Source organism: Chroicocephalus ridibundus, chromosome 6 (assembly GCF_963924245.1).
Source record: "Chroicocephalus ridibundus chromosome 6, bChrRid1.1, whole genome shotgun sequence".
Taxonomy (NCBI): domain Eukaryota; kingdom Metazoa; phylum Chordata; class Aves; order Charadriiformes; family Laridae; genus Chroicocephalus; species Chroicocephalus ridibundus.
In genome coordinates this window covers 71,556,095-71,576,590 of record NC_086289.1, presented here as the reverse complement: position 1 = coordinate 71,576,590, position 20,496 = coordinate 71,556,095, and the positions used below count along the sequence as shown (strand labels likewise).

Below are 20,496 nucleotides of genomic sequence, written 5' to 3'. Positions count from 1 at the left end.
TGAGGAGACACCGGGTCCCAGGGAGGAGGACGAGGATTTCATGGCCCCGCGCCTACCTGAGCTTTTGCTCTGCAAAGCTTGGAGTACTTGTCTTGTTGCATCACTTACAACATCCCTTTGGAAATGCAAAAGCTTAGGAAATGAACCAAGGGGAAGAGCTAACCAATGATCTCCATTATACCAGCATAACCCTGGGGATGTTGATTTACATTTGTACCCTTTTAACAATCCAAATTTCGTTCAGAACGAGAAAGTTTGGGATTTCTCTGTAAAGGGAAATTAAAAATCAGTAGGTCATGGTGGTAATCAATATAGCAATATTTACTGCAAATGTAAAACTTACCAAGAGCCTCTAGGGAGCCTCTCGCTTTAGTTTCATGTAATTCCAAGCATTTCTCTGCTTAAAGGGAGTTCACAGGAGCTAGGAAATAAATAATTCAGACGTAGTTGACTTTTGAAAGTCTCTGTAGCATCACTAACATCTTTTCTTTGATAACACTTTTGTTCTGCCTACCAAAGCTCCATTCCAAATGGGACTGGCAAGGCAAATACGCCATCCAACAAACCAGGGCTTATAAGAAAAAAAAAAAAAAAGGGGGGGGACGACTTTATAATCCCAAAGGTAATAAGTTTCCCTCTGGTAACTTCATACAAGGCTTTCACTTTCATTGTGAGCCTCTCCCCGCCGGATTCACAGCGAGGGTTTGTAGCTAAAGCTGAGGCAGAGACGGTTCATAATAAACAGAAGCTCCTTAGAGACCGTAGCCATGGCATGTGGGAGCTGTTTACCTGGCACGATGAAGCGCTATTCTGTTTATCTTCAGATGTTCCTACAGAAACAGAAGGCATTACAGTGTAGTAAATAAGGCCACTTCACCCCCGGGAATAGGTTGGGGTTTGTTTGTTGGTTTTTTTTTTTTTTTTCCCCCCCAGACTTGCTGCCCTTCACTTTCAGCTGCAGAAAGCCCATCCTGTGATTTCTGAATTACTCCTTCATCCCACTTCCCAAGAGGACGGACCGCTTCCCGGGGCAGGGAGAGCCAGAAAGTTGCTGACAGCAGCCGGGGTTGTTGTTTCCATCGCTGACCTGCCCCTCGCTGCCAGCAGCCTCTGCAGGACACGGCTGCGTCCTCCGGAGCGGGACCACCTTCTCCCCAGGGAGAGTTATTCTTGGTGTGACGTGTTTGTAGCAGGGAATAGGCTCCAGCCTGTGATTTGAAATCTAGTGTACGGCGCAGCTGATGCTGTTGGTGTCTTTGATTGCCCCAAATGCGAGAGATAAGGGCACGGAGAGCTTTGAGAGGCGCTTTGGGGGCTGGAGGTCGCTCCCAGGATCTGTTCCCGGGCGTGAAGGGGGAAAGGCCTTTGATTTCAAAGGGATTAGGGCAGGGAGCCTCCCACTGCTCATCAGGCTGGAGCCCTGTTTCTCCCTTCCTGCCACAGCAAACATTTTGATGGCAGGAGGCAAAGCAATTGTGCTGTGTACTTTTATCACGTGCAATCCCCGGGGCACGCTGCTGATAACCACCAAACCCATCTCAGACCTGCGGCCTCCCCGCTGGAGTGCTGCCACCGGCCAGGGTGGCATTGGGTACCCTCCACGTACCCCAGGACACATCCCAATTCCTCCTACAGGAGACTCAGATGGGACGGTTGCGCTTTGGGGTAAGCCAGCTCCCGCGGTGGTGGCTCCTCAGGCCACCGCAATGACAACGTCCCCTGTGCACGGCAGGGGGAAAGCAGAATGGCGCTTCTAACAAGTGGCAGTTTTACCATTGAACTCACGCCTTCGATGATGCTCTAATGCCCAATTCACCCCCTCGGGGAATTGGGGGGGATTTGGCACTGAACTGATTTATGGCGCAGCGCAGCAGGCTGTGTGGAGCGTGTTTATTCCAGTAACATCAGCCCTCTTCATCAAACGCTGTTCGAGTTTAATTAAAACACAATTAGCAGGGCTTGCAATTTCCTTAAATGTGCCCAGTCTTCTATGAAATTAATATTAATCTCTGTTTAATGTGCAAGTCAGTAAAGCGACACGTGGAAAATTACACATTCTTGACTCGGGAACGCAAACTGGAGGATGACTTCATGTTCCTGAAGGAGACGATCGGCCTGCCAGATGTGCCTGACCCCTTTAAAGGCTCTGAAAGATCACACGTAACTCTAAAATGTCATTTCGTGCATGCAGAAGGAAGAAAGAGAGCCCCAAAGCTTTGTGTTACTCAGCTTCCCATCTAGTTTGGTCAGGGCAGTGTGAACATCTCAACAACGCGGAGCAGAGCGTGTTTCCAGTAGACACCCTAATGCCTTTCTCATGGCCGGGGTGGCTAACAATCTGTATTTTCTTCCTATTAATTAGAAGTCGTATTTCATTTTCAGATGAGGAGCGAGCCTCGCAGCGTAGCTGACAAGTTTGCAGCCCCTGCTTTGAGTCGTGCATTGAATTTTACTGAGTTGTTTTACCTGGAGACCAAAGCAACAAACGTGAGTGTAGAATGAATACCTTTCTAAGTTGTAATTACATTTTTAAGTCCCAAAAATCAGGTGGCATTCAGTCTCTCCCGCTCTCGCCATTTCCCCTGCTATGGACTTGAATGCCCTTTCTTTTTCCTTGCCCAACTCCTCGCTCCCAAAAATCCTGTTGGGGGAAAAAAAAAAAAAAAGCATCTGGAGAATGATGCGGGTCTCTGTCCCCGTAGCAAATTGTATAACAGCATTTTGTACACTTGTATTTTTCCTCTCCCCCAGTGCATTCCACGCACCTACACAGTCATGCTAATTAGATCATGTAATAAACTTAAACGTGGCAAAAAATCTGTTCACGGGGTGTTGCAAGACAGAGCTGGATTTGGAAAGCAGCCATTCATGAGTTTTGTTTTGTTTGAGAAAACCCAAAGGATGTTATTTTACTGAAGATGAAGCAAACCCCATGTAATAGGAGCTGTAATCTAAGGAGGCAAATTATTTTATTTAAATAGTCCTCAGTGAGCCCTGCTATAAGGGCTTGCTTATGTGAAAGAAACTGCGCGAGTTCAACAAAGCCGTTAAAAATAATTAAACCTAAACTAAAAACCCCAACTAATGTGAAGTTAACTAATCAAAACTAAACTAATGTTAATCCATAATGTATACCGTCAAAGGAGCTAGGAACTTTCAGCATCGGGTGTCTTGTAAATGAAAAGATGGGGTATGGGGAGGGATTTAGAAGGCGCCTCCATCAGTTTTTCTATAAATGGTCTTTAACTGCGCATAAGGCAGTAATCCCTGAATCCACGGGGCAGTGCAGGAGAGAGGAAACCCAGCCTTCTCCTTACGCTTGGATGCTCGTTCCTAGGGAAAGGAGTAATTCCGAGCGCTCTCCCCATTTGACAGCAATGTCTAATTGGTCCTGGGTTTGACGACGCAGTCGGTAACCTGATCGGCTGTGGGGTAGAAATTGCTTTCTTGTTACCGGTTCAGACGCTAACAGTTTTGGCCGTTGTTGGCGCTGAGTCACATTTAAACCTGTAGACCTACTGAGTCGGGCCTTAGATATAACCACAATAATTTTCATAAGGATCTAGGCAGACTGAGAGCCTTACCAGAGGATTGCACTTCTGCAAAGGCGGTGACACGGAGCGCGAAAAAAATGACACGTTATGAAACACCCGGGAGAAGGAGCCGGGGCTGTGGCTGGGTGGTGCCGCGGTGGCCCGGGAAAAAACAGTTCCCTGCCGGCAGATTTCATCCGACTGCCGTTAATGAGGTATGATGATGACTTCCAGCTATATCCCTGATCAACACTAGATGTTGCTATGCTGCTACTCATATAAGCTATACATTAGTGAGGCTTTTAAGTGGTATTTACTGCAATTTCCTCTTTCCTGTTTCTGTTATTCGCTGTGTTGTGAATGCCGGGTGAGCTACTATTTTAATTTACTTTTTTTTTTTTAAGTTTCTCTTTTATTTGTGTAATATCAAGTTTATAACCCCCTCAAATGTACGCATAAAACTTTACAAGCAACAGAGACTCTTGTAAGTGATAACATGAAGCAACTCCTATATGAATGTCAAATATTTGCTTAAACTCTGCTTCTGGATTTTTTGCAATCCAAGGGGAATGACATTGTTAACCGGACGATTCCGGGAACAGACTGACAGCTGCAAGGCCACAGAGGGAAGTTTGTTTATAAGGGGGGGGGGGGGAAATATATAAAAAATTTAAAAAAAAAAAAAATAATAATGTTTAGCCCTGATGGGTTTCAGGCTTTCTACTCCCACACGTTTGAGTGGGAGAAAGGACAAATCTTAGGACGTTGATTTCCCCATGGCAACAGAAAACGGAAATTACTTTAACCCCATCTAGTGACAGATGACTCATTGCTCAGCCTGCTGCTGTTTTCCAAGCACTAAAACAATACAGCTGCAAAGAAAAGGCCAGCCTGTATTATCTCATAGGCTGGGCGCTGGGGCTCGTGGGAGAGGGCAATTCTCTGCCTGCCTTTTTATCAAAGACAGACAGAGCCGGAGCCTTTTGGCGCTTCTATAGCAGCCTTCCAGCACCTGAAGAGGCTGCAGGAGGGATGGGGAGGGACTCTGGATCAGGGAGGGGAGCCATAGGACGAGGGGGAATGGTTTTAAACTGAAAGAGGGGAGATTTAGATGACATATGAGGAAGAAATTGTTTGCTGTGAGGGTGGTGAGCCCCTGGCCCAGGTTGCCCAGAGAAGCTGTGGCTGCCCCATCCCTGGAGGGGTTCAAGGCCAGGCTGGACGGGGCTTGGAGCAACCTGGGCTGGTGGGAGGTGTCCCTGCCCAGGGCAGGGGGTGGCACTGGGTGGGCTTTAAGGTCCCTTCCCACCCAAACCATTCTGGGATTCTTGTATTGTATAAGGCAAATGTGCCCGTGCGTTTGCCGTCCCCGCAGCGCCGTAGGACAAACCTGAGGTGCCCCAGGGATGGAGGCGAACTGCTGGTGGGTGTCCCACTGCTCGGTCCTCCTCGACCTGCATCCAGTGGTCCAACGGGGTGCTTCCATGCTTTCAGTTTAAACAACCCCCCCTTGAATTACCTGCAGTGAACTGTGCATGTATTAGAGGGAGGATGTGTTCACAAATGCAGCCCACTGCGGGGACAGGGGCTATAAACAGAGTTTCCAGGCCTATGAAAAAATACCTGATGGTAGAAGAGCATTGCTGTCGTAACAAGATCGCACAGGTAAATGCTGAAATACAAACATGCACCTTTGAAAGCTGAATTATTCTAGCTGAAAAGGGTAATTAGGGAGAGCGGTTCCTGAGCAAGGATGGTAGAACCGTTATGACTTGGAGTCCTTAAACCCAGATGAGGTGGTGTTGTGAAAGAGAAGCTTCAGACCAGCTTGTAGAACAAAGAGGTAAGCTGCGTGCTCAGGAGTTCAACCTTAACGGCCCTATCTATCTTCTTGCACCTTACACCCCTTGCAGCAGAGCTGCCCGGAGCTACCGGCGCATCTGAGGAGCATCTGTTGAGCATCTCCGGCATCCGGACAACGACTCTTGCTCAGCCCCCTCTGGAGATGGCAGAGAAGGGCTGTTTTGGAGAGGAGCTGGTTCGAGCCCGTGGATTCTGGGGTGTTTCTTCATCCATCTCTTTCCACCGGCAGCTCAGTGCAGGAGGCGCCCTCTCTACAAACGCTGGTTTTCCCAAATCCTGGTAAGGATTTAGTAAGACTCAGAAATAAGGCTTATTGAGCCTCAGATGCATTTTGCACATAAAACATTACACCACTGAACGGGGAAGGTATTAATACTACCGCTGAGATGCTATACTGAATAATTGGCCGGTCAACAGCACTTCATTCACCTCAAACTGGGGGCAGACATCACAGTGTCGGGAAATCCAGGACCCCAGGAAAACTCCATGGTGGGACGGTGTCATGGGATACACGAAACGTTTTCTTCCTGGGAAAGACAGGCTGAACTGCTGGTACAATAGCTGAGTCTTTACTCAGTCTTGTCACCTGTATGCTGCTGTCATTAACTTTCGGCTTCCTAACAGCAGAAAATCAGGCCCTTAAGTTTCTATTTGGATAGCGCAATTTAACATAAGCAATAACCCCATTAGCAGGTTGTTCTGGAAACCAGGCGCTGGGCTGCATTACCGGCGCAAAGATTACCTTCCTGCAGAAATCACCACGTACCAACGCGAACGGCCGCCTTTCGGGGCTCAAACCCAGCCCTTGACCCGGGAGCTCCGTGCTGCTCTCCCTGCCTCCGCGCGGGTCCCTTACCTGGGAACACCCCGGCGGTGGCTGCATCATCCCAAAGCCCTGATTCCGCCAGCAGCTTAACCGGGGGGGCTCAGAGCCGCTGCCCCCACCTCGCCGTGCCCCTCTCGGCCATTGCTCTAGCCCAAACCCTTCCTGGCCAGCTCTGATTTCGGGAGAAAGAAAAGGGATTTTTTTTTTTTGATCCGGAGGTGCTTCTTGGCTATACGTTACTATCGTATTTCTCTTCCTTCTTCTGATCCTTTGCTTACGGTTTTGTTCAGCGCCCTCCTATAATGCAGAATGTCCCCCTCCCAAAAGTGCACGAGCCCTGCCAGCTGTGGGGAAGGAGGACCAGAGATCGCAGCAGCTTGTTTTTGAAAAGGAAAATATGGCTGTTACCGTCTAAACTTCTGCCAGAGAAAGACGTGGGGATTCATATTCAACTCCATCTTTCCAGAATTCATCCATTAGCGTTCGGGTTTAGAAGCCCATGAATAAATAAGCCCATGTTTAGCCCGTGCTAAACAAGAAGATTGTTCCTTTCAGAGAAGCAGCAGTTGCCAAAATCTCCACGTAGAAAATGAGAATAACAGTTTTAATTGAGGCGTGCTTTTTTGTTTTAACGTTCTCTCCGCTTCTTTAACTAGGAAATGGCTACATTACCTGGAAAAATATTTTTGTATTGTGCTGCTTGAGGGGAAAAGAGCTAACTAAATTTGTAAAAGTGGAAAATAATGGCTAAGAGGTCTTTGTAAGGCTGTGGTTCTGACTGCTGGTGTCAGCTTTACTGCCAATATGCGCAGATGTTAACGAATGAGCTACCATCAACCTCCCCTTATTGTCCTAGGGCCCCACTCAGCTCGTAAATGTATTCACGTGTTATTATTTACAGTATTTAGCGTTCGGTTTGTAAGCGCAATGCTCCTGTTGATGCTCTACCCCAAACCAGGGGAGCAGGGCAAGCAATGGTGGTTTCCCAAGCGAAGCGGCTCTGGGCGTGCAGAGCCCTCTGACCAGGCGCAGAGAAGCTGCCGAGGACACGTTGCAGCAGCCACAGGCGAACCAAGGTCAGTAACAAAACCAAGACCTCCAGAGCTGAGCTGCTTGAACGCAAATACGGCTTTCCAGCAAGAGCCTGGATCTGCTGGGACCTGTACAGCTCAGGGCCGAGACCAGGCATGGACCGAAGGGCCTGGGTTTGCAGGGCTGGTGGCCGTGCAGGTGGCTTTGAGCAGGGTAATGAAAAGTGGTCATTCTCCTGGTGGGCTCCAGGACTTTTAGGGAACGCATGCAGGCTTCCCGCAGAACACATTGTACTGAGTTTTGCGTAGCCAGAGGACAGCAGTTCTTCTTACAAACAAGGATGTAATAGTCTTTTCCAGAATAAGAATATAAACCGCTTTCCCAAAAATAGCACTTGAAGCTTTGGGCAAAGGTAGTGTCTGCTCTTTGATTTATCAGCCTGGCTCCTGCGCTGTGTGCCGTCCTTCACAGCCGTCCTTAGAAACACTTCCTCCCCCTCTTTCAGCGTACAAACACTGCGGTAGCTCATGTAAACCACAAACAACTGCTGTACGCGTTATGTCAGTAGTTCTTAACTCTTACCAACGGGTTCTTCCTCTGCCAGCGTCTGCAGTTTCTGTTTAACAGCTCTGTTTCATGCGTCGCCCCGAAGCCTCATCCCTGGGCAAAAGCCGGAGGCAGAGGAGCTCATCTCCCCCGGGCGGGCGGAGGTCGGGGTCCAAACTCTCCATCTCTTTTTTGCAAAGCTGTTTTCTTCAACTCTGCCGGGGTATTTTCATATCCCTTAAGCCACGAGGGCTCAGCAGTGCCTGGGTCTCCGGCCAGCCACCAATCTCTCCTCAAGCAGACCTTATACCTCCTCGAGAACCCCAAGGCTAATTTTCCTTTGACTGTGGAGTCCAAGAAATACCAGCTCTTTCCGATCTTCGTCGAGGCGGAAGGAGTTTCTTCCTTGGTGTCTAATTCTCCTAAGCGCGATCGAGTTTTCCTACCGCAGCCTGCTAATTTCCGAGTTGCCTATAAAAATTTCCCTCTCTTCATTTCAGCACGTTTTCCCTTGCGCTGGAGCGATGGAAAGGGTCGCGGGCTGCCGGCTTTCCTGGCTCGCCTTTCGAGGAAGGCTGCAAATTCGTGTTCCCCAGGAACTACAATTCCCAGAAGACACCTTATCTACCCCCAAACCAGGAACCGAGGCTCGCTGGCTCTGTCGCATCTTTCAAAAGGCTTCCTCCACCCTGCGCGGCCACGGCGGAGGATGGGACGAGGCCTCTGGGGTGGGCAGGAGGGGACCGTGCGCCGGGAGAGGCAGGTCCTGCCGCTGCCCTTCTGCATCCATCTGGGCACAGCCTCCGCTCGCTCACTGCTCTGTGCACATCACGGGGAGAGCGTCGTAAGGTCACGGGGTGAAGGCACTGCGAAATCCCAAGCAAAAACCTGCTGTTTAAAGGGCTTGGCTGGTGTTAAAAAGTGTTTAGGGACTATGTGAGAATGGAAGAAATGCCCTCCCCAGCCGTGTGTCTCCACTAAAGTAATATCTCAGCGTGTCTGTTCTTAGGAGTCCACAAAATCCTCCTCTTTAGCCTCTGACCAGACACGTTTGTGGTACCCGCTGCAATGCCAAACACTCCGCTGGCTTCCTCCTCCCAGGGCAACTGTCCTCGGAAAGATTTCAAGAGGAAGGACTTAACAGGGGGTACTGGTGGATGAAAAGCTGGACGTGAGCCAACAAAGTGCCCAGGATGCGACTGGCCTCCTGGGCTGCATCAAAAGAACCATGGCCAGCAGGTCGAGAGAGGTGATTCTGCCCCTCTACTCCGCTCTGGTGACACCCCACCCGGAGCACTGTGTCCAGCTCTGGGGCCCTCAGCACAAGAAGGACATGGACCTGTTGGAGCGGGTCCAGAGGAGGCCACGAAGATGCTGGGAGGGCTGGAGCCCCTCTGCTGTGAGGACAGCTGAGAGAGTTGGGGGTGTTCAGCCTGGAGAAGAGAAAGCTCTGGGGAGACCTTAGAGCCCCTTCCAGTCCCTAAAGGGGCTCCAGGAGAGATGGGGAGGGACTGCTTGCAAGGGCAAGTAGGGATAGGACAAGGGGCAACGGTTTAAACTAGAGCAGGGCAGGTTTAGATGAGACATGAGGAAGAAGTTCTTTACACCGAGGGCGGTGAGCCCCTGGCCCAGGTTGCCCAGAGAAGCTGTGGCTGCCCCATCCCTGGAGGGGTTCAAGGCCAGGCTGGACGGGGCTTGGAGCAACCTGGGCTGGTGGGAGGTGTCCCTGCCCAGGGCAGGGGGGTTGGACTAGATGGCTTTTAAGGGTCCCTTCCAGCCCAACACATTCTATGATTCTATTCTATGATTCTAACTCCGTGGCCCTAAGCAGTCTCCGGACCTTTTCATGTGATGTGACTCAGTCCCATACTTGGTCACTTAACAAGCCTTACGGCTCCTAATTAAAGCCAGTCCTTGCCCAGACTATGGCTGAGCAAGTGCTGTCTCAGTCAGTAAAGTCATTACTAGCGGTACCACCCTCAACAAACCTATTTGCGCGGGGGCTGTAATCTCCTGAAGGGATCTCTGGGTTTTGCAATCAGAAGTTGAAGGTGTTCCTTTTACGACGTGCTTCTAAAATCTGCTTTTCAAGACGCTGAGCGCTCAAGGGCTGTGTCCGGAGTCACGAGGAGCCTCCCAAAAATCAGATAGCAGAGTACGTCATCAGCAGCTTGGAAGGTCCGAGGCTGGTATTCCTGTCACAGAAAGCTCTGGCTGGGTTTCCAGCGAGCCAAGGGAGGTGGGTAACGAGCAGCATCATATCTCCAGTGCTTTAAAAAATGCAGTGGGACTTGGGGTGCAGACGTGAAAAGTCAGGCTGGCGTTTCAAGAACACCACGCTTTTCCCCGTCTAAGCAAGGCAGGAGGACTTAGCTGCTCACCGATGGCGAGAGTTTACTGGAATAAATACTGACCTTCAAACAAGTACTAGCACGAATATAAATACTAACGTAAATACGACAAACCTAACCCGTGTCTGCCTTTTTTCATACTCTGTTTCCAGAGGGTTTTCGCTCAGATCTCTCCCAGGGAATCTCCGCGTTCCTTTTCAGCGCTCAATGAAGCTGCAGGAGGGCTTCGCTCTGCGGGTTCAGCCTGAACCACCGGCCTGACAAAAGCCGCTGTGTCAGGAATGAGAAGACGGAGAAGAAAAGTGATTCAGAGCGAAGATGAGACAACCTTTCAAAAGCCCTGAATCAAGCACTTCTGGAGAGTTTGTAAGAAACGTCCCCACGTGCCGAGGGTAAATCTGTGAAAGGTATCGCACCCCCTCCACTTACGACGTTTCCCTGTCGCTCACAGGAGGAAAACACCAAAGTGCAGTTGCTGCAGGGAGCAATCAGACAACGCTCGTGTCTAATTGCTGCCGGCAGGGAAGCCGCATTGTGCTCCAGTTTGGCTGAAGCAAGTTTTAGTCGCTGAAGCTCAGCCACTAACACCGCACCATCCTTTGCTACCTCTTCCCCTAAAGGCTCTCAGTTCCGTGAACGTTGTATGCGATGCTCAGTGTTTATATTTATATAAAATTTATTTATATATACTTATAGCCAGGCAGCTCTTAGTAGCCCGATGGATGTAGTAGATTGCTGGCTGGGGGAGATGCAGCTGAGGAAACCCAGAGGGGCCAGGCAGGCGGTGGCTGTTTGCAGGGAAATCAATATTTGGACACCTAAATATGCCACAACTGTCTTGCCCAACAGTCCTGGGGCCAGGAGTGTGCTCTCTCCCCACTTTGCTCTCAGAAAGTCTCCCCAGGGCCAGCCGTGTCCCCCGTGGGACCGGGATGCTGTGTGTGTGTGGCTCCCCTGGCACCAGGTGGGCAGCAGAAGCAAAGCAGAGATACCCTGTCAAGATATTTTAGCAAATTTGGAATAGAATCATAGAATGGTTTGGGTTGGAAGGGACCTTAAAGACCACCCAGTCCCACCCCCTGCCCTGGGCAGGGACACCTCCCACCAGCCCAGGTTGCTCCAAGCCCCGTCCAGCCTGGCCTTGAACCCCTCCAGGGATGGGGCAGCCACAGCTTCTCTGGGCAACCTGGGCCAGGGGCTCACTGCCCTCACAGTCAAGAATTTCTTCCTCATATCTCATCTAAATCTCCCCTCTTTCAGTTTAAAACTATTACCCCTCATCCTATTGCCACACTCCCTCATCAAAAGTCCCTCCCCATCTCTCCTGTATGGACTGGAAGGGGCTCTAAGGTCTCCCCAGAACCTTCTCTTCACCCCCCAACTCTCTCAGCCTGTCCTCACAGCAGAGGGGCTCCAGCCCTCCCAGCATCTTCGTGGCCTCCTCTGGCCCTTCTCCAACAGGTCCATGTCCTTCTTGTGCTGGGGACTCCAGACGTCCATGCAGCGCTCCAGCTGGGGTCTCACCAGAGCGGAGTAGAGGGGCAGAATCACCTCCCCAACCTGCTGGCTGTGCTTCTTTTGATGCAGCCCAGGATGCGGTTGAATGGCCGAGTGGTTTCATACCAGACGAGCATGCTCGAGCAGGGGCTGGGTGTTTTGAACCAGAACTTGCAGTCCTGAAGCACCTTTTCCTCTGCCATCACCATGTAGCCCCTCGCTTCCTTACCTCTGCCCACCTGCTTTTAAAGTAATATCATCACGTTCGCAGCACAGATCTGTTAAAAATGATGACAAGAGGCTGGCCAGAGTCTTAATTTTGCCCGCTTTTCTGAAAACTGCAGGGAGTTTTTCCTTTCCATTTAATATGATTAGACGCAGCAATATGATAAATTTTTTCCCCCGTTGCTCTGAGATAAAAAAATCACTCCTTCCCACCTTTAAAACAATAAAAATTGAACTAGTTATTTAGAGAAAAAAAAAAAAAACAAAACCCAACGGCCATGAGCTGCTTGCTTTTTGGTCTTTCGGTGTGACACCAAAGTGACGTCGGAAAGAGGAAGCGCCGGAGAGCTGGAGTGGCGGCGGGCGATGCCGCGCTGCTGCTGGCGTCTCTGCGCCCGCTTATCGCTCAACTTCACCCATCTTGTGGGTCAGCTGCCTCCCAGAGCAGAGGCGCGGCGGTCCTCTCCCCAGGCTCCAGGGGGGCTCCGGGAATAGCTGCCCCCGCCCTGGCAATGCCGGGATTTCACGCTGCTGGCTCCGTCCCACGGACTGACATCCCAGCACAGCGTGTCACCTCATTTCTGGAGACTTTGCAGGGAATTTAGTTCAGATCCAGGTAAGTGCCGGCTGGAGCGGGAGTTTGCCGGGGCTGGCTCAGCGGGGCACTCGTTGGCACGAGGTTTAGTTTGGGGAATTCCACTAACAGCAGGAAAAAGTGAAGTTGTCCTCTCCTTCATCGGCTTAACTCCATTCCTGACTCTAAAACGTGGTTTTGCTTTAAACGCAGAAGGAATTGTGCTGCCAGGAGATAAGGGTGTTTGGCTCTGGGACGGGCAGTTTGCTCACGGCAAGCCCTCGGTTACTCAATACTAAATACAGCTCTGAATCACGCCCAGCTGCAACCTTCCCTCCCCTAAACCAGCCCGGGGATGTTTGGTTACCGGGAGAACCCAAAGATTTGGAAACAGGTGTCTTCCGAAGCGGCTTTTCCATCCAACGTTAATGCAAACTCCAGGTAAATGCCGGTCGTTCGTCTACGGACCTGCCTGGAGAGATGCCAGGAATGATGCCGTGACCCCAAATAAGCAGCCGACCCTCCTTGTACGAGCGCAGAACGTGTCCTCAGCTGGAAATGAGGTGTCCTCAGCTGGAAATGTGGGCTGTGGGGATGGAGCAGATGCCGACCAAACACCTCGTGTCATTCATCGATGTGCGGGAGAGCCGGGAAACTCCCAGCGATGACCTTCCTCCAGCTGATCTGAGATAACTGGGCATCCGGGTATCCATTAAGGGCTGGCAAAAAGTTGAAAAACAAAGAAAGTTAAAAAATAAAGAAAGTAAGAAGCAAGCTGCCCACCTCTGGGCGTGCTGGATGAGATACTTATAATTAGCTTGCTGAAGAACCGGTTCTGGTTTAGGTTTACGTTCCCTCAGTAGGCGCAACAGAGGGTAAAACAGGGTAATTTGGCACTTCACGGCCACTTTCATTTAAAGGTTTAATAATGACTGACACGTCTAAAGCTGCATGCCACCCGTCGCTCTCTTTGTTAGCGTTCTTCATATATTTGTTAATAACTTTCAGAAATCTATGATGGGACACCGATTGCCAGCTGAGAGAGTGCAAAACCGGCACGAGATGCAAACATTTTTCCAGGCTTTTCCTTTAACGTTTTCCTCTGTTGCCGGAGGACCTAACGGGTTAGCCAGGCAAATGGGCGTCGCGGTACGCGTGGGTAAATACCGTGCTGCTCAGCACGCTAATCCCCAGCCTCGGATAAACACTCGTGTCCAGTTATTTCCTTCCAAAAGACTCCCATGTGAAGGCAACTCACCCTGTGTTGTACACTTGGTTACCTCTGACTGAGCACGCTGTGATTTGAAATGTTCTGGTCTTCCCAGATTTATGGGCGGAATTAAAGGAAGGTGAGAATATATCCCCCCCCCCCCTTTTGAGGTCTGGGGTTTTGTATGCAAAGTTTTGTGTTTCTTCAATTGTTTGGTGGTGGTTTTTTTTTTTTTTCACTTGTCCTTCCTTTTTTCAGTTTTCATCCTGGGGCAAAGCCTGGTTTTACGTGTGTTACTTGGGCTGTGCAAAATGACTGGGATTCTGGGGGGGAAAAAAAAAAAAAAGAGGAATAGAGAATTATGCTACTGGTTTTAGTGGAGGGCTTGGATAAATGGGGAGCAGAGCACTGGGGAACTGGGACCGATGGCAGCTTTGCCTTTGGTTTAAACTCTGGAAAGGCAGCTCCCAGCATTTCTTACTGCCTTTTCGCCTGGGTGCTTCTCAAAGAGCAAAGTAACTTTTTCGAGACTAGCTTTATGCTTCCAGATAGATTTTCTGAAGGAAAAACGAAACTTTTTTTGTCTGCCTTCTGCTGGGGGGTGCCATCCTCTCCAGCCTGCATTTCCCTCCCGGGCTGTCTCGTTCTTCTCTGGGGGATGTTCTGGTCACCTCAGCCTCCTGCATTCAGCCGGCTCCTGCTCCTTCTGCATCCCCTGCGGGGTTTTTCCAGCTCCGTGATTGCTTCAACCTTCTCTTTTTATCCTGTGGTGATCCACCCGATGGCCCACGACATAAAAATCTCTCTTTCCTCCGGCCAACCTGCCCGTGGGCTACCAGGAGACAGGGCGGTGGCGGGAGGGGACGGAGCCATCCTGGCTGTTAAGCCGCATGGCCCCAGCACGGGGACTTCGGGGGAAGCGCTCGCAACTGAGGAGCACGTTAAGGAGCAAAGTCTGAGAACTGCCTCCAGCTTGGCAGCGTCTCCTCTCCTTCTTCGGAGCCCTGAACAAACTCCTCGGAGTGAGTCATCTTCTGATTGACCCGGCTCAGAATCTGGGGAGACACTAATACAACAATAACGGTGGTAAAACGCCGGCTCTCCCCCGCCAGGAAGACAGAGGTGAAGTGCTCTAAGGTGTTTTAGGCCGGTTTTCCAACGAAGTTTTCAAAGTTAGAGCTCAGATAAAAAGGAAAAGAAGTAGAAGGAGCTCCATTCCTAGCTGCTGTGGGAGAAGGGGGTGTCTTGGCAGGACTGCAGGCAAAAATTCAGAGCGTTTAAGCCCAGAAGCAGCGAGTCCCTTATCTTGTCTGACCGTCTCTCTACCAGATATGGTCGCAGTTTGCCTGGATATTTGTAAGCTTTTAAGTATGAATGCCAGAGTAAACTATTCTGACGATCCGGGCTGACCTGCAGCAGCAGGCAAGCCACAGGATTTATAGTTTCCTTGAGCAAGTGTAGCCTTTGGAAGGAAAAAAACCTCCGGTCTTTAATAAAAGTATTGTTAATGATGATGTTCCTGCTTCACCTGATGATGGACTGTTTCACTGGCTGGATTTGTGTCAAATCCACCTTTGCCTGGCTGAGATGCTGACTTTCAGGTGACATCCAAGAAAGCATTTTCCCTGCACAAGAGTAACTTCCCAATAGTAGGAACAAGGTTCTGAGGGAAGCAGGAAAGCGGCGTATTGCAAAAGCACGCAAAACCCCCTGATAATCAAAAATGAAAGCGATGAGCTGATTTTGAGCATTTTAATAGCGTGAGTAATGAAGCCAGAGTTTAGACGAAAATACTCAGAACTCATACTGCCGGTAGCTATGGGCACGTGTCAGCCTGATGGAGTTGGTTTAGATGCAGAGCGTAACTGGAACACACAGCGCTAGGGCCAAGCGAAAATGAGAATGTAGAGAAAAATACACTATTTAAAAAAAATGTAACTACCGAAAGATATGGGTGCTATCGAGAGAGATTTTGTAGCGCGCTCTCTCCACGGGATCATACGCAGTCAGAACAGCAGTAAAGAGAAAACGGTGTTTACTAAAGCTAACAAGGAAAAGAAAGTCAGGAGAAACAGGGCAGAACACCGTGAGAGAAGCACGCAGCGGCTCAGCGGATGAGATTTTTGCATATGCTCAATTAAAACAGGAGGCGAAAAGGAAACGAAGCGGGAAGCTTGGAGCGGTGCTGGGTGCAGAGACACGAGAGCAACGTCGGGTTGGCGGCACGCTGCGTAGCACAGGGGATCTCAGCACTACGCAGGAAAAGAAAGTGAGATTTACACCGGATAAAACTAACTTAAAATTATGCAACGACTAGCACACTTCTTATCTCCCCCTTGAAACCCACTTTAAAAATAAAACATGGGGAGGAGGAACTTCATCTCAGAAACTGCTGCTTTTCATTTAAACATGTGAACGTGTGCACCTGGAGATATAAAACCGGGGAAAAATGAGTCGGAGAGTAGGCACACAAGCAGAACGTTACGTCTAGGACAGATACAGAGCTAAAAGCACTAAAACTGGAAAAAATGAAGTTGCTGTAGTTACAGCCCGCCCGCCTAACCCTGCCGTGAGTAAACCCACTTGTGTCAGAGGCATCGCCCAGCTGGTCCGTCCCCAACCGGGCTGAGTCCCAGCTCCGAATGCCACCAAAGCTCCTTGAGAAGGGGTGAGGGGGTGGAGAGGGTCGCGGGAAGCCCGGAGGCTTTAGGGGAAGGAAGCCGGGGGACGAGTGACCAGGGGATCTGCGCAAAAGCGAGGGGATGGCGGGGAGGAAGGGCTGGCTGAGACCTGGAAGTTGTTTCTGGTGAAGAAAAGGGCTGGCGGGCGGCGAAAGGGGAAGGAGGTGCCGGCGGCATGGCCATGGCGCCTGGAGATGGGGTTGGCACCGTGAGTATGGGGCGATGGAGCAAGCCTGCGTGTGGGGTGGGAGAGCCACGCCGTGCCCCGCGCAGAGCTCGGGGGTCGGAACGCAGCCCTGGGAAGGGCTCCCTGGAGCTGGGCCGGGGGGTTACTGCTGGTTCGGGAAGTGCTGAACCGGGCTCGGGGCTTGAGCGAGGAAGGTGCAGCTTGGTGGCAGCTCTGGGGACCTGGGCTCTGCGATGGAGCCTCGGTACGGCCGGCGTGAGGCAGCAGGAGGGGTGCCGGAGTGACGGCCGCCGAGGCTGACACCCACCCGCGAGGGGCAGGGGAGACATACCGAGCTGGAGAGGCGTGAGATGAGGTTGTGGTGGGTCGTGAGGCTGCGCAGGGGCCTTTGCTTGCTCTCTTGAGGAGGGAGACGTCGCCGTGGGGACTGTCTGGTGGTTCCTTTGGCGGAGGAGATGGTGGTGGTGATGAGTTCCTATTAAATACGTGAAATTCTGAGGTGCCAAGCGATGGCAGGTACAGCCCCGGCCCTGAGAGCGGCGCATCGGGGTGGTACCCTGCAGGGCAGGTGGGCTGTGCTCGGGGGGAGATGCCCAAAGCCCTCCGTTATCAGGAAGCTAAAGATCTTTCAGGCTTATGCTAAGATCAGTTATTTCCTCGAGGAAAAACCTGCATCCCAAAGTAAGCTGCGAGGAGGTGTCTTAAGATTTTTCGGGGAAAGGTGACACCACCAGGAAAAGCCCCCCCATGGGCATCCCGCAGCCCAGCGAGCGGGGCACGTCTGGTGGGGCTGAGTCACAGCAACAGCGAGTTTTGACATTGCTAGAAAAAAAAAAAAACCCATAATGATGCATACCGATGGCTGTCACAGGAAAGACTCGCTCCTTTCAGCGTCTTGCTGCTGCAAAATACACTTTATACGAGACAAAGGTCTCTTCTCAGGAGTTTGAATGGCTGTTCTTAGCTATTGACAAGCACGGAGTTAGCAAAATAGGGCCTTCTTTCTTTTCGATAACAAACATAAACGTACTGTGATAGAGTCAAGGGAATATAATAAGTTCTTACACAAGTAAATTTGTTTAATGCTGTTCCCAGACAACAGCGACAAAGAGATGCTGCAGCGAATGCCTCCCAGTGATAGAGTTTGAGTGGGGAGAGAAAATGAGATGCTGTTTCTGACAGGGGAGAGAGAGCGGGGCTTTGTGAACGAAGAACAAATCTGAAAAGTGCTGCTGCTTCCCCTGTTGTTTTTTCTTACGCTCAGATATGAACACAGGGAATGACAGTGGAAGCTGCAGCTGGAGAGGGCACTAGGGGTCACCCCTGTCTTATCTATGCCATCTGGATTGAATTCCGAAGACAAATAACATGGTAGACAGCAAAGCCAGGCTGTTCTGATTTTTTTTTTTCTTTCTTTCTTTTTTTTTTTTTTGTGGGTCAGGCAGCTTGTATTTCATTTCTTCATTTTCTCCTCCTGCCCGCCTTCTGTCTGTCTCTTCCTTACAACACAGCCCAGGGAAGCCTGTGGGACGCAGCCGGGGAGGATGCTCTAGAAGCCGGGGAGCTGCACCAAAATTCCCTCTGCGCAGCTCCCAGTTATTTAGAGCAAAGGTTAGGCAAATCGCGAACGCTAAGCCAGGCGGGCAGAGGCACAGAGCAGCCTTGGCATGTTTCTGCAAGTACCGCAGAGCGAACTGATCCCCGTCATGAATAGCACCCTTGTAGTCCAGAGAGTAACTCCTGAGACGCTTTGCCCTGCCGACAGTCCTCCCTCTGAAGATCCTTCTCCCCCTGCTTCTCCCCTCCCTGGTGTCTCATGAAACTGCATGAGGAGGAGGATTGGGTGTCTGCCTTGCGAAAAGAATTGCAAATCCTCTTCTTTGAGGCTTTTTTTTTTGTCCTCGTGACCAGGAAGTAACCACTGACGTGGGTTGAATCTGCTGTCTGCGCGTTGGAATAGTGCGTTTTAAGGTGGGATGCAAGGGAGAAAAAGTATTCCTTTCCTGAGGCAGATGATTTCCCTGGAGACAGACAGGCTTCCAGGCATACAAGACCTGGTGAAGTGATTGTACCCCCTGCCAGACCACCTTTTTTTAGCTACAGTGGTTGATTTTGCAAGGTGCGGATTCCCTTTTCCCCGCAGATAAATGATGGTAAATTGTGGTGGGTTTTGTTGCGGAAGTTGAAAGTTCACATGAACTCGAAACCTGACCAGACAGTTTAATGAAAGAAATAGCTGTCAGGCGCTGTACAATTGCAAAGACAGCACTTTGGGCTTGGAACGTCCCTTGCTTGCCAGTCCCTGGAGACAGGGAGAGTCCCACAGGAGTTCCCCCACAACCATGCCATATTTGCCAACTCTTTCCTAAGCATCAGCAACAATTCCCTTGGGATGGCACCCTGGGATCAGATGGTGTTCAGCCTCACCCGGCACACACGATATGCGCACTTGCAGCCCAGAAAGCCAACCGCATCCTGGGCTGCATCAGGAGAAGCATGAGCAGCAGGTCGAGGGAGGTGATTCTGCCCCTCTACTCCACTCTGGTGAGACCCCACCCGGAGCCCTGTGTCCAGCTCTGGGGCCCTCAGCACAAGAAGCACATGGACCTGTTGGAGCAGGTCCAGAGGAGGCCACAAAGATGCTGGGGGGGATGGAGCCCCTCTGCTGTGAGGACAGGCTGGGAGAGTTGGGGGTGTTCAGCCTGGAGAAGAGAAGGCTCCGGGGAGACCTTAGAGCCCCTTCCAGTCCCTAAAGGGGCCACAGGAGAGATGGGGAGGGACTCTGGATCAGGGAGGGGAGCCATAGGATGAGGGGGAATGGTTTTAAACAGAAAGAGGGGAGATTTAGATGAGAGATGAGGAAGAAATTCTTGACTGTGAGGGTGGTGAGCCCCTGGCCCAGGTTGCCCAGAGAAGCTGTGGCTGCCCCATCCCTGGAGGGGTTCAAGGCCAGGCTGGACGGGGCTTGGAGCAACCTGGGCTGGTGGGAGGTGTCCCTGCCCAGGGCAGGGGGGGCGGCACTAGATGGTCTTTAAGGTCCCTTCTAACCCGAACCATTCTATGGTTCTATGATTTTATGATAACGCGAGAACAGATATATATTAATCCTCGCGATGACAAAGCTCCTTGGAGCGCGTGACTGCCCGGGCTGTTTCCGGAGCAGTGTGCGGGCAAATTCAGACTCGTAGCCCAGGCGAGAGCATCGGGGCAGACAGGACACGTCCGTCTGTCCTGCTTTCTCCTGCCAGCTCCAGGCCTGGCCATCAGCTGCATGTCGGCTCCGAGCTCCTTTGGTGTCAGCTCAGGTGGATGCGGGCTGTGGGTGCGCTGCCATCCAAAGGTGGGGGAGTTCTCCAGCTCCCAATTTTAGGATTTTATGTAACATCCAGCTTATGTAAGCTTTTGTCTGTTAACTAAATGGGTGGAGCATGTCTTGCTTAGATTCCTCGCTAGAGAAACGCTCGTTACTTAACCCTTACTCAAACGCTCATTGCATACTTGAAGAATATTTTAGTTAGTTCCTTTCCTGTTGCTAATAATAACGTACCGACTTGACAACCTGTTATGGACAAGTGATAAAACGTGTAATTCACCATTTAATGAACTGCATCTCGGAATACATTAGGAACAGTGCGGCTGAGGTAGCTGAGGGAAAAACGAGGCAAACCCCAAACCCTGGCCCCGGGTCGCGTCTTGCTTTCTTCTTGCTCCCCCCTGGCAGGGGACAGTTTGGGGTGCTGGTAGGGGAGGAAGGATGGTTTGGCCATGCCAGGATGGCTTGGGTGGTACCCAGTGTTGGTAGAAAAACCCTCGTCTTCAGCACAGCCAGGGTTGCACCCAGCATCGGTTCCCAGGTGGAGAGAAAGGGGATCATCGCTGAGCACCCAGTGGGCTGGTGTCCCCGTCCCAAAGCAACTTTGGACCCCAGGGAGGTCACACTGGTCTCTGCGGTTAATTAAATGCCTTTCCAG

The 20,496-nt window shown here is 50.9% G+C and overlaps 1 protein-coding gene and 1 long non-coding RNA gene across 3 annotated transcripts in view; both read left to right on the top strand.

The window, feature by feature from the left end:
- The first annotated feature begins 2,315 nt into the window (after window positions 1-2,315).
- Window positions 2,316-9,183, top strand: LOC134516844 (uncharacterized). 2 transcript variants are annotated; one of them, XR_010071467.1, is made up of 4 exons: window positions 2,316-2,487; window positions 3,560-3,748; window positions 5,447-5,675; window positions 8,301-9,183. It is a non-coding gene; the product is annotated as an uncharacterized LOC134516844 (long non-coding RNA). The 2 variants fall into 2 exon arrangements; XR_010071466.1 differs by lacking the exon at window positions 8,301-9,183 and having other exon boundaries at window positions 5,447-7,185.
- A 2,561-nt stretch (window positions 9,184-11,744) lies between these two features.
- The window catches only part of PLD1 (phospholipase D1), an 81,904-nt gene continuing 73,152 nt past the window's right edge, over window positions 11,745-20,496 (top strand). Inside the window, exon 1 of the mRNA XM_063337499.1 lies at window positions 11,745-12,489. The gene's annotated coding sequence lies outside the window, so the exon portion shown is untranslated. The remainder of the gene's footprint in view (window positions 12,490-20,496) is intronic.